A 9458-nucleotide genomic window follows, 5' to 3' on the forward strand; every position below is an offset into this window, starting at 1 on the left:
CAGGAGTTTCACATTGGAAGAATCCATAATAAAAGTACGGCAAACTGATGTGGCCTAATCAGATTAAGAAGGATGTCCCTGGACTCCAGGGCCTGGAGTATTGTGCTACTCTGATATTTCAGATTTATGAATAAAATCACATAATTATTTTCAATCTCAAAGCAGCTTTGGACAAAAAGTCAATTAATTGATTATGTTTAACATCAATTCGCCCTGGTAAGAGCCAACAGGAAACATAGAGAGTAAATAATAAGAAACAAATAGACCTTCATAATCTGGGGGTGCAGCACACCTTTCAACCAAACAAAGACACACTTCATATGCTTTTTCTCTGTTTTTTTTTTCAATTACATTATAGTGAGACGGTCTTTAATGGCATGTCTCACACTGTGGCTTCAGATCTGATAATGCCAATCTACCATTAAATTTCATATGAAGTGACAAAAATAGAGAAATGATGATGAAATCTGCCCTCATTTCCGTCAGTCACCATCAGTGTTGTAATTTCCTCTCTGTTGAGAAAAGGCCTACCTCTATGGATGGCTCAGAAGTGGCATAAGGTATGGCACATTTACAAGTCAAGTTTGCCTTTTCTGGATCCATCCATCCACTTTCAATCACGCTTATCACAAGCGGGGTTGCGAGGGGTGCCTATCTCCAGCTGTCTACGGGCGAGAGAGTTGAGGTACACCCTGGAAAGGTTGCCAGTCGATCACAGGGCAACACAGGGACATACAACCATTCATGCACACACTCACAACTTTAGAGAACCCAATTAACCTCACAGTCAGTTTTTAGACAGTGGGAGGAAGCTGGAGTAACCAGAGAGAACCCACACTTGCTCAGGGAGAACATACAAACTCCATGCAGAAAGACCCCAGGCCGGGAATAAAACCCTGAACCTTCTTGCTGCAAGGCTACCCATTGTGCCACCGAGTAGCCCCATCTTGTCTAGATCACAACCTTTATATGGAAGTCAGCATAGGCAAATTTCAAGTCCAGTTTTGAGTGTCAAGATGCTTTATAAAACCTGATGATTTTCCCTGTTGAGCTGTTTTAAACAAAAAAAACTGGGAATATATCAGATTCTAGATTGCAAAGTTGGTCGAGAAAAATCCCCAAAAGACTTGCAGCTGTCAATAAAATAACGTAAGAAGTCCAAAGATAACTGTCAATCTTTCTAAAACTGTGCTTACATTTTGTAAAATCCAGTTAAATGCACTATACGAAGTTTGTTTACGAGAGGTGAGGCCTGGTGTTAAGCTCCTCAGCTAGCACCCCTAAAATCTGCTCAGACGACAGCTCAGACAGTAATCCTGTAGTAGTTTTGATGAAAGCCCGTCAGTCGATGCCCTCAGACCTGAAGACACTGTGTCAACGTGGAAAAAGGAACGTCTCCTGTAGGGAAACTGCGATTTGTGTTCTGTGACGTGAATACTCGGTGTTGACAGTTGGAGGACACTGGAATGGGAAGAAAAAGGAGACAGCCAGAGGAAAGAGGATGAGGAAGATCAGCCCTCCTCCTCTTCATCATCCATGTTAACGGGCTGGCAGCTTCAGAGAGACTCAGAGAAAACTAAAGGAGAACAAAACCTCAGATCTATTCTTTTCCATTGATTGTCTTGCCTTGTTTTATTCCTTTGTTGACAGCAGTGCAGCTGGTGTGTGAGATGGTGAACATCCAAACAGAGTGACCTTCAACATATGATGAGAAAAAAAAAAAGGAGTCTTTTGGTGGCAATATGTGCTGCTGTCCCTTTGGGACAGTCAACTTGACGAGACTTCACCGGTGGCCTTTTCTAGCACACGTACGTGGTGAGGCACTGGTGACAGGGTCCGCAGGGTGAAGGGCTCTCCGGAAATGAGTCGGTGCAAGGCAATAACGGACTGGAGATCAGAACAGGGTGATGGGTGGAGCCAAACACAGAACGGTAGCTGCCGTGAGGCGAAGTGTGGCGACAAAACTCAGCTGCCAGCCGTCATCATATCACTTTCGCTCTGTTTGTGTCTGTGTGTGGGTGTTGGGGGGGATAAACATCTCAAATCTCACATTATTCTGTGATTTTAACTGCCTGACATCTGTATTCCTGACATCTGTATTCCTCATTCAGTCATCACACACAGTAAGAACAGAACATTAGATGAAACAAACAGTACAGCTTCTCCTCTGCTTCCCGGCCTTTTGGATACAGATGTGTGGGTCGGTATCTGTCAACTCAGCCCTAACAGAAGGGGGAGGCGGATTCTAAGCAGCAAGACCCCGGCGCAGCAGGACAGCAGCAGGCTTTCTGCCGATTATGTAAGCCTGTGAACAGATGTGCTCGCTGCTCTAGGGCGTCACCTCAGAAGGAGGACGACGTTCCTGCAAGCTGAGGCAACGCCAGTCACCAGTCACTGTCTGACCTGTCACATGTTAGACTCCAGGGGGGTAAACACCTGGATTTCTTAGGCTCTCCACTATTTATTACCATTTTTTTTTACCAAACAAGAGATTAAAATTATTTTTTAAAAAGCTTCGACAGATTATGAGTTTATATTTTATCTACTTTGTTTTACTTAAATATGAATATTAAAGAACATTTTAAAGATGTCATGATGGCATTTTACCACTAAAGCAGACGCAGTCGTTCAGTGGTTGCTATAGAGATTCCCGCCTTTATTGTGATGTCAGGAGAAGGAATCTGAGAGTTTAGAGAAGAAACATTACAACACTAACAAATATCTTTCAGTAATTTTTTGAGTTAAAATTAATAAAATGTTTTAAGATGCTCATAATGGAAAAATAAGAGCATTGACATTTCATATTAGAATGANCAGGAGTTTCACATTGGAAGAATCCATAATAAAAGTACGGCAAACTGATGTGGCCTAATCAGATTAAGAAGGATGTCCCTGGACTCCAGGGCCTGGAGTATTGTGCTACTCTGATATTTCAGATTTATGAATAAAATCACATAATTATTTTCAATCTCAAAGCAGCTTTGGACAAAAAGTCAATTAATTGATTATGTTTAACATCAATTCGCCCTGGTAAGAGCCAACAGGAAACATAGAGAGTAAATAATAAGAAACAAATAGACCTTCATAATCTGGGGGTGCAGCACACCTTTCAACCAAACAAAGACACACTTCATATGCTTTTTCTCTGTTTTTTTTTTCAATTACATTATAGTGAGACGGTCTTTAATGGCATGTCTCACACTGTGGCTTCAGATCTGATAATGCCAATCTACCATTAAATTTCATATGAAGTGACAAAAATAGAGAAATGATGATGAAATCTGCCCTCATTTCCGTCAGTCACCATCAGTGTTGTAATTTCCTCTCTGTTGAGAAAAGGCCTACCTCTATGGATGGCTCAGAAGTGGCATAAGGTATGGCACATTTACAAGTCAAGTTTGCCTTTTCTGGATCCATCCATCCACTTTCAATCACGCTTATCACAAGCGGGGTTGCGAGGGGTGCCTATCTCCAGCTGTCTACGGGCGAGAGAGTTGAGGTACACCCTGGAAAGGTTGCCAGTCGATCACAGGGCAACACAGGGACATACAACCATTCATGCACACACTCACAACTTTAGAGAACCCAATTAACCTCACAGTCAGTTTTTAGACAGTGGGAGGAAGCTGGAGTAACCAGAGAGAACCCACACTTGCTCAGGGAGAACATACAAACTCCATGCAGAAAGACCCCAGGCCGGGAATAAAACCCTGAACCTTCTTGCTGCAAGGCTACCCATTGTGCCACCGAGTAGCCCCATCTTGTCTAGATCACAACCTTTATATGGAAGTCAGCATAGGCAAATTTCAAGTCCAGTTTTGAGTGTCAAGATGCTTTATAAAACCTGATGATTTTCCCTGTTGAGCTGTTTTAAACAAAAAAAACTGGGAATATATCAGATTCTAGATTGCAAAGTTGGTCGAGAAAAATCCCCAAAAGACTTGCAGCTGTCAATAAAATAACGTAAGAAGTCCAAAGATAACTGTCAATCTTTCTAAAACTGTGCTTACATTTTGTAAAATCCAGTTAAATGCACTATACGAAGTTTGTTTACGAGAGGTGAGGCCTGGTGTTAAGCTCCTCAGCTAGCACCCCTAAAATCTGCTCAGACGACAGCTCAGACAGTAATCCTGTAGTAGTTTTGATGAAAGCCCGTCAGTCGATGCCCTCAGACCTGAAGACACTGTGTCAACGTGGAAAAAGGAACGTCTCCTGTAGGGAAACTGCGATTTGTGTTCTGTGACGTGAATACTCGGTGTTGACAGTTGGAGGACACTGGAATGGGAAGAAAAAGGAGACAGCCAGAGGAAAGAGGATGAGGAAGATCAGCCCTCCTCCTCTTCATCATCCATGTTAACGGGCTGGCAGCTTCAGAGAGACTCAGAGAAAACTAAAGGAGAACAAAACCTCAGATCTATTCTTTTCCATTGATTGTCTTGCCTTGTTTTATTCCTTTGTTGACAGCAGTGCAGCTGGTGTGTGAGATGGTGAACATCCAAACAGAGTGACCTTCAACATATGATGAGAAAAAAAAAAAGGAGTCTTTTGGTGGCAATATGTGCTGCTGTCCCTTTGGGACAGTCAACTTGACGAGACTTCACCGGTGGCCTTTTCTAGCACACGTACGTGGTGAGGCACTGGTGACAGGGTCCGCAGGGTGAAGGGCTCTCCGGAAATGAGTCGGTGCAAGGCAATAACGGACTGGAGATCAGAACAGGGTGATGGGTGGAGCCAAACACAGAACGGTAGCTGCCGTGAGGCGAAGTGTGGCGACAAAACTCAGCTGCCAGCCGTCATCANGAAGATTGAGTCAAAAGGCCAAGAGACCCTATGTTCCACTATGGTCTATTTTATCTTTTCAGTTATTCCTTAAGGTGCAAAATTATCATTATCGTTATCATTCAGATTTTCTTTTTATTTCATGTAAGCCAAATTTCAATAATCCAGCTTTTAATTTAACCCAAACATTTGAGTAAAATATGCATTTCTGAGTCTTGACATGGAAGGAATTAAATAAACAACTGAATATCATCTGCATAGTAGACAATATCTTTATAGGATGCAAGTAAGGAACCAAGCAAATGAAGGGGAAACAAGATCAGCAGAACAGGGCCATAAGGAATACCACATTGAACAGGACATGAATAAGATATGTTAGTCGATACACCTACTAGGATTGATCGATCAGATTAATATAATATAAGACCACCATTTTAAACATCAGCGCAAAATTTTACCCTGCTGAACAAGGTTGGATGGTCAACAGTTTGAAAGCTGAGGTCAGGTCCAACATAACCCCCAAACACCAGATGTCATTCAGACACTGGTTTTTAGGTTAAATCTGGTTGGTCTGTCAAAGTCTTTAGTCCAGAAAGAGTTGTTGAAAATTGTGCCATGTTTGGTCAGTCTTGTCCCACTTTAGTCCAAGACTGGGTTTGCAACTCTTTTCAACAATATGAAAAGTACAGCTTTTCACCATCCATTTTTCAACAAATGTAGACATTGTTTGGATGTAAATCATGTCATTTTTTTCAATGTTTTTTCAAGCAATTTTTGCTTGTTGGGAAGCAAGACAGAACATTTTCCAGCAGGAATACATGAAAATATCACTAACGACTCTAAAAGAAGCCACTTCAATTGAGTAGGATTTACCAAAACATGACACAAAATGGTCCAGAAGGCTTATCAAAAATGTGATTTCCAACACGATAGTGTTATCGACAGTAACTTGACACAATATCAGTATGAATGATAAATACACTACACAATAATTACTTATTGTGTAGTGTGGTGTATCAGTAAAGGTGAACTTACCCATTCATTAATGGATAACATGGATTTTAAACAGAAGCCAGTGTTTCTTTCAGCATCCTAGCATTTTAGATGCGGGCCATATATTCTAATACAAATTTTTTGGCCGATATCGGACCAATGTCAGATATAAATATCAGATCACCAAAAACTCTCTCTAAGATCTTGGACTGAAAATGTGAAAGAAACTTACAAAAAAAAAGTTAGAAAATTGTTTTTTGCTACAGGTTTTTTTTTTATAGTTATCTAAATTAAAATTATTTCAACATTAGTCTCAACCTAGGATTGGAATACAATAACGATAAATACATCAATGTAAAATTCAGAAGCGCACTGCACTGCAAAGCCAAACAATCTGCTTTGGTGAGGCTGCTGGCATTGATGTTAAAAATTACCACCTTTAACCTTCAACCTTAAATCACATTGAAACATCAACATATTTCTATCTGTAGGGGATTCCTATTTCTACAGCCACTTGTTTATTTTTTAGCACTGTGAATACGATTCCCACCTTTCAACCACATTAGAGTTGAGGATAAAGCTGCATTTTCCCTGTATTTTCTATTAAATGTTAATTAGAAGGTTTTCTTCACTTATATGTCGCAGGTTTTGGAGCTTCCAGACCCAAAATCTGCAACCTCCTTTGCTATAATTAAACCAAAAACATATCTGATATCTACATATCTGAGGTACATAGAACCTTTCCCGGAATTCATATACTGATGCTGTGACCAGCCAAAGTCAGTCCTTGGCATTGGAATTCATCAAGAAAATGATTTAAAAGTCTTGCTCTGTAATGTACTTTTGATAAATGCCTTCTTCAGCAAAGGCCTTGTTGGCTCATGGGTATCGGGGGAAATAACGCAACCTGTTACCGCACCCTCAGGCAGCCATAAATGCAAATTTCCCGTTCTCCCTCAGGGCCCCCAGGAGGTCACAGCTAGTGGGATTAAAGACATTTTTCACAGGGAGATGCAAGATTACTGCAAGTTCAAGTGCAGGGGATGTAATTTACTCCAAAAGGCTGGAAGAAACTCCAAACTCAATATTTTACTCTGAACTACTTCAGATTTACTGGTGGATATTTTGCACCGTTTGCACATAGAAGTTGCCGGTATTAAACAGGATGAAGAAGAAATTGGAGAGAATAATGGACTTAATATGTTGGACCTGACAAGCTCTGCATAACGGCAAACAAAAAGAATCCTTCAATGAAGCTTTTGAGCTTCTACGGCGAAGCAAAAAGCAGCACCGCTCACCTGTCTGATGGAGACAGCTGCGCTCATTCTGCTTTTCAATCTGGATTACCTTAGATTTGCTTAGAATTCTTTGATTGATTTCCTAATCAGATTAGGTCCTACAGACCAAAAAGCTGGATTACAAACCAAACCCAGAAATAATCCAGCTGAAAATTCCCCCGTCCTCTCTGAGCCAGGAGTTCACCTTCTAGGAAGAAAGTTCACCCCTGACAGCTGATATCTTCACCCTCTGCTCCAAGGGTAACTTTATCAGCTGGGAGGAAAACGCATCGCCTCATTACGCCTGTTATTATGTGATTGTTCCTGAGATAAGGAATTGCAGGACCAAGCTGGAGAACAGCCACATTATGCTGCACCTTGGTATCTCCACATCATCCTAAGCGGGTGTGGGATGGGGGGGGACCAGAACCGTGCAGGAGAGGGGACGCTCCAGCTGGATGTGATGGCTTAATAATTAAACTGCAGCCTCTTCTTATCTCTGAAGCGGATAAGCAGCAGCAAACATCTCAGGCGATCGCAGGCTGTTGTTTCTCTCTCATTTAACAGCAAATCGGCTCTGGTTGAAACCCTGCATCTCCTGCCTGCTGATTGTTTGCCCAGGACTCAGAGTTCAATGGCAGCAGGGAACACAGACGGCAGCTTTTAAAAGTAACCCCCGACTGTATGAACACAGAGAACTCCCATGGGGACAAATTACTCCACAGTTTCCTTAATGAAATCATTAAAGCTTGAAGTTTTTACCTAATTATCCTGTCACTACTTCATCCCATCCATTCCCAAAGTGAATATGAAGCAGTAATTGTATTAAAACATACAAAAAAAATGAGCTAATTATTTTAAAATGAAATTGATTTAGAGCTTTCCATATTAATTCATGAGATTTTATGGCTGTTGTGATTTTATTTTGTTTAGTATTCACTGTTTTTCTTCAATGAAACCAATATAAATTATATTTCTAGGTGCTGTATTATTTATAATGCAGTATAAATTATTACTGTATTATTGAATATTTTCCTGAAATTACATTCCTTTAAAGGAATTGTTTAAAAGTTGCAATGATTCATTTTAGTTTAGGTTATAGCTTTCTCATCATCATTCTCATCAAATTCAATTTTTAGATAAAGTTAGACTAAAATTGTATGTCCTTTATTTAATGAGATTATTTTAAAAAGAATTTGCTTGTTATAACGCAGGATGCTTTAATTAAGAGAAAGTAAAGATGTGTTTGCAGTCTATTCAAATTACATCTTCAAATTAGATAGAAAATTTAAAAAAAAATTACTTTTTAAATGTTTCCAAATCAAATATGCAATAAAAAAAATCTTAATCGAATTTAAAACCATCACATATTGGAGATTTAGCCATTTTGGTGTAATAAAACTAATAATGTAAACTATATATGACATTTATTCTAAATAAAATACAAAAAGTTTAAAATCAAAATGTGTTGGATCGGGAGGTTTTCCTTAATATAATGACTCATTGGTTATTTTAACTACAGAATGCGCACGTGCGTTGTTTCCTCCGCGCACGCGCCTCCTCTGGAATACTTGGAAAGTGCGCTTGCCCTCCATATGAGACACGTGCGCGTGTGTTTGTGTATGTTTGCGCCTCCCGGGACGGCGTGTCCGCATGTGTGTGAACATTTAAAGCCCGCGGTGTGATTCGCGACACACTGACCTCCGCTCCTCTCCGGGGACAGCCACGCCACGCTCCGCTGCCATTCAGAACATCAGAGCAGAGACCAAAGCTGGGCTGAGTTTAAATCCACGCGCTGCTGGAGCCTCCCACTCAGTCCATATCATGAAGAAGCGCTTCAATCGGAGTTTTACTGTTTGTTTCCTCCTTCATGTCCACGCTGGGGACCTCAGAGCGCAGAGACTCCTCTGGGGAAGCAGCCACAGACTGGCTGAAGTTGGCGCTTTAAACCATCTCCTCCACAGCTGCTGCTGCTGCTGCTGGCACAGATTCGCTCCTGTCAGCTCTGGACACAGAAACGCGACTGAAGCGCTTTTACGCACAGCGCGTCAGAACCGAGGTGGAGGAGGAGGGATTTCATTCTGTGCGGGGAAGAGTGAGAGAGGAGCGCTAATGCAGTGCAACTGTTTACAAAATGAAGAGTGGAATAAAGATGAGGGATAAGTGTGATTTTGTAAACAGTTTGTTGTTAAAGGAAAAGTCCGGTCACATTCAGAATACAAACTTCTGAAAGTACTTTAAAGTCATAGGGAAGTCATATTTAAATGTTAAATCATTCTGGCTTAAACATGTATATATTTGTACTTTTTGTCAGACGATACTGTCGCAAAATTTTAAAAATTTCTCTTTTAAGAAAAATCCTTTATAATCCTTTATAAAAATCTTTACTTTTTATTTATTTTTTTTTTT

General features: G+C 40.6%; 1 protein-coding gene across 1 annotated transcript in view; it reads right to left on the reverse strand.

Moving 5' to 3' along the window:
* LOC107082272 (neuropeptide Y receptor type 2-like) overlaps positions 1-9048 on the reverse strand; it is a 105047-nt gene extending 95999 nt beyond the window's left edge. The window contains exon 1 of the mRNA XM_015370871.1: positions 8751-9048. The gene's annotated coding sequence lies outside the window, so the exon portion shown is untranslated. The remainder of the gene's footprint in view (positions 1-8750) is intronic.
* Between the last annotated feature and the right edge of the window lie 410 nt (positions 9049-9458).

This window comes from Cyprinodon variegatus, unplaced genomic scaffold (genome assembly GCF_000732505.1).
Source record: "Cyprinodon variegatus isolate N-32 unplaced genomic scaffold, C_variegatus-1.0 Scaffold49, whole genome shotgun sequence".
In the NCBI taxonomy this organism is placed as follows: Eukaryota; Metazoa; Chordata; class Actinopteri; order Cyprinodontiformes; family Cyprinodontidae; genus Cyprinodon; species Cyprinodon variegatus.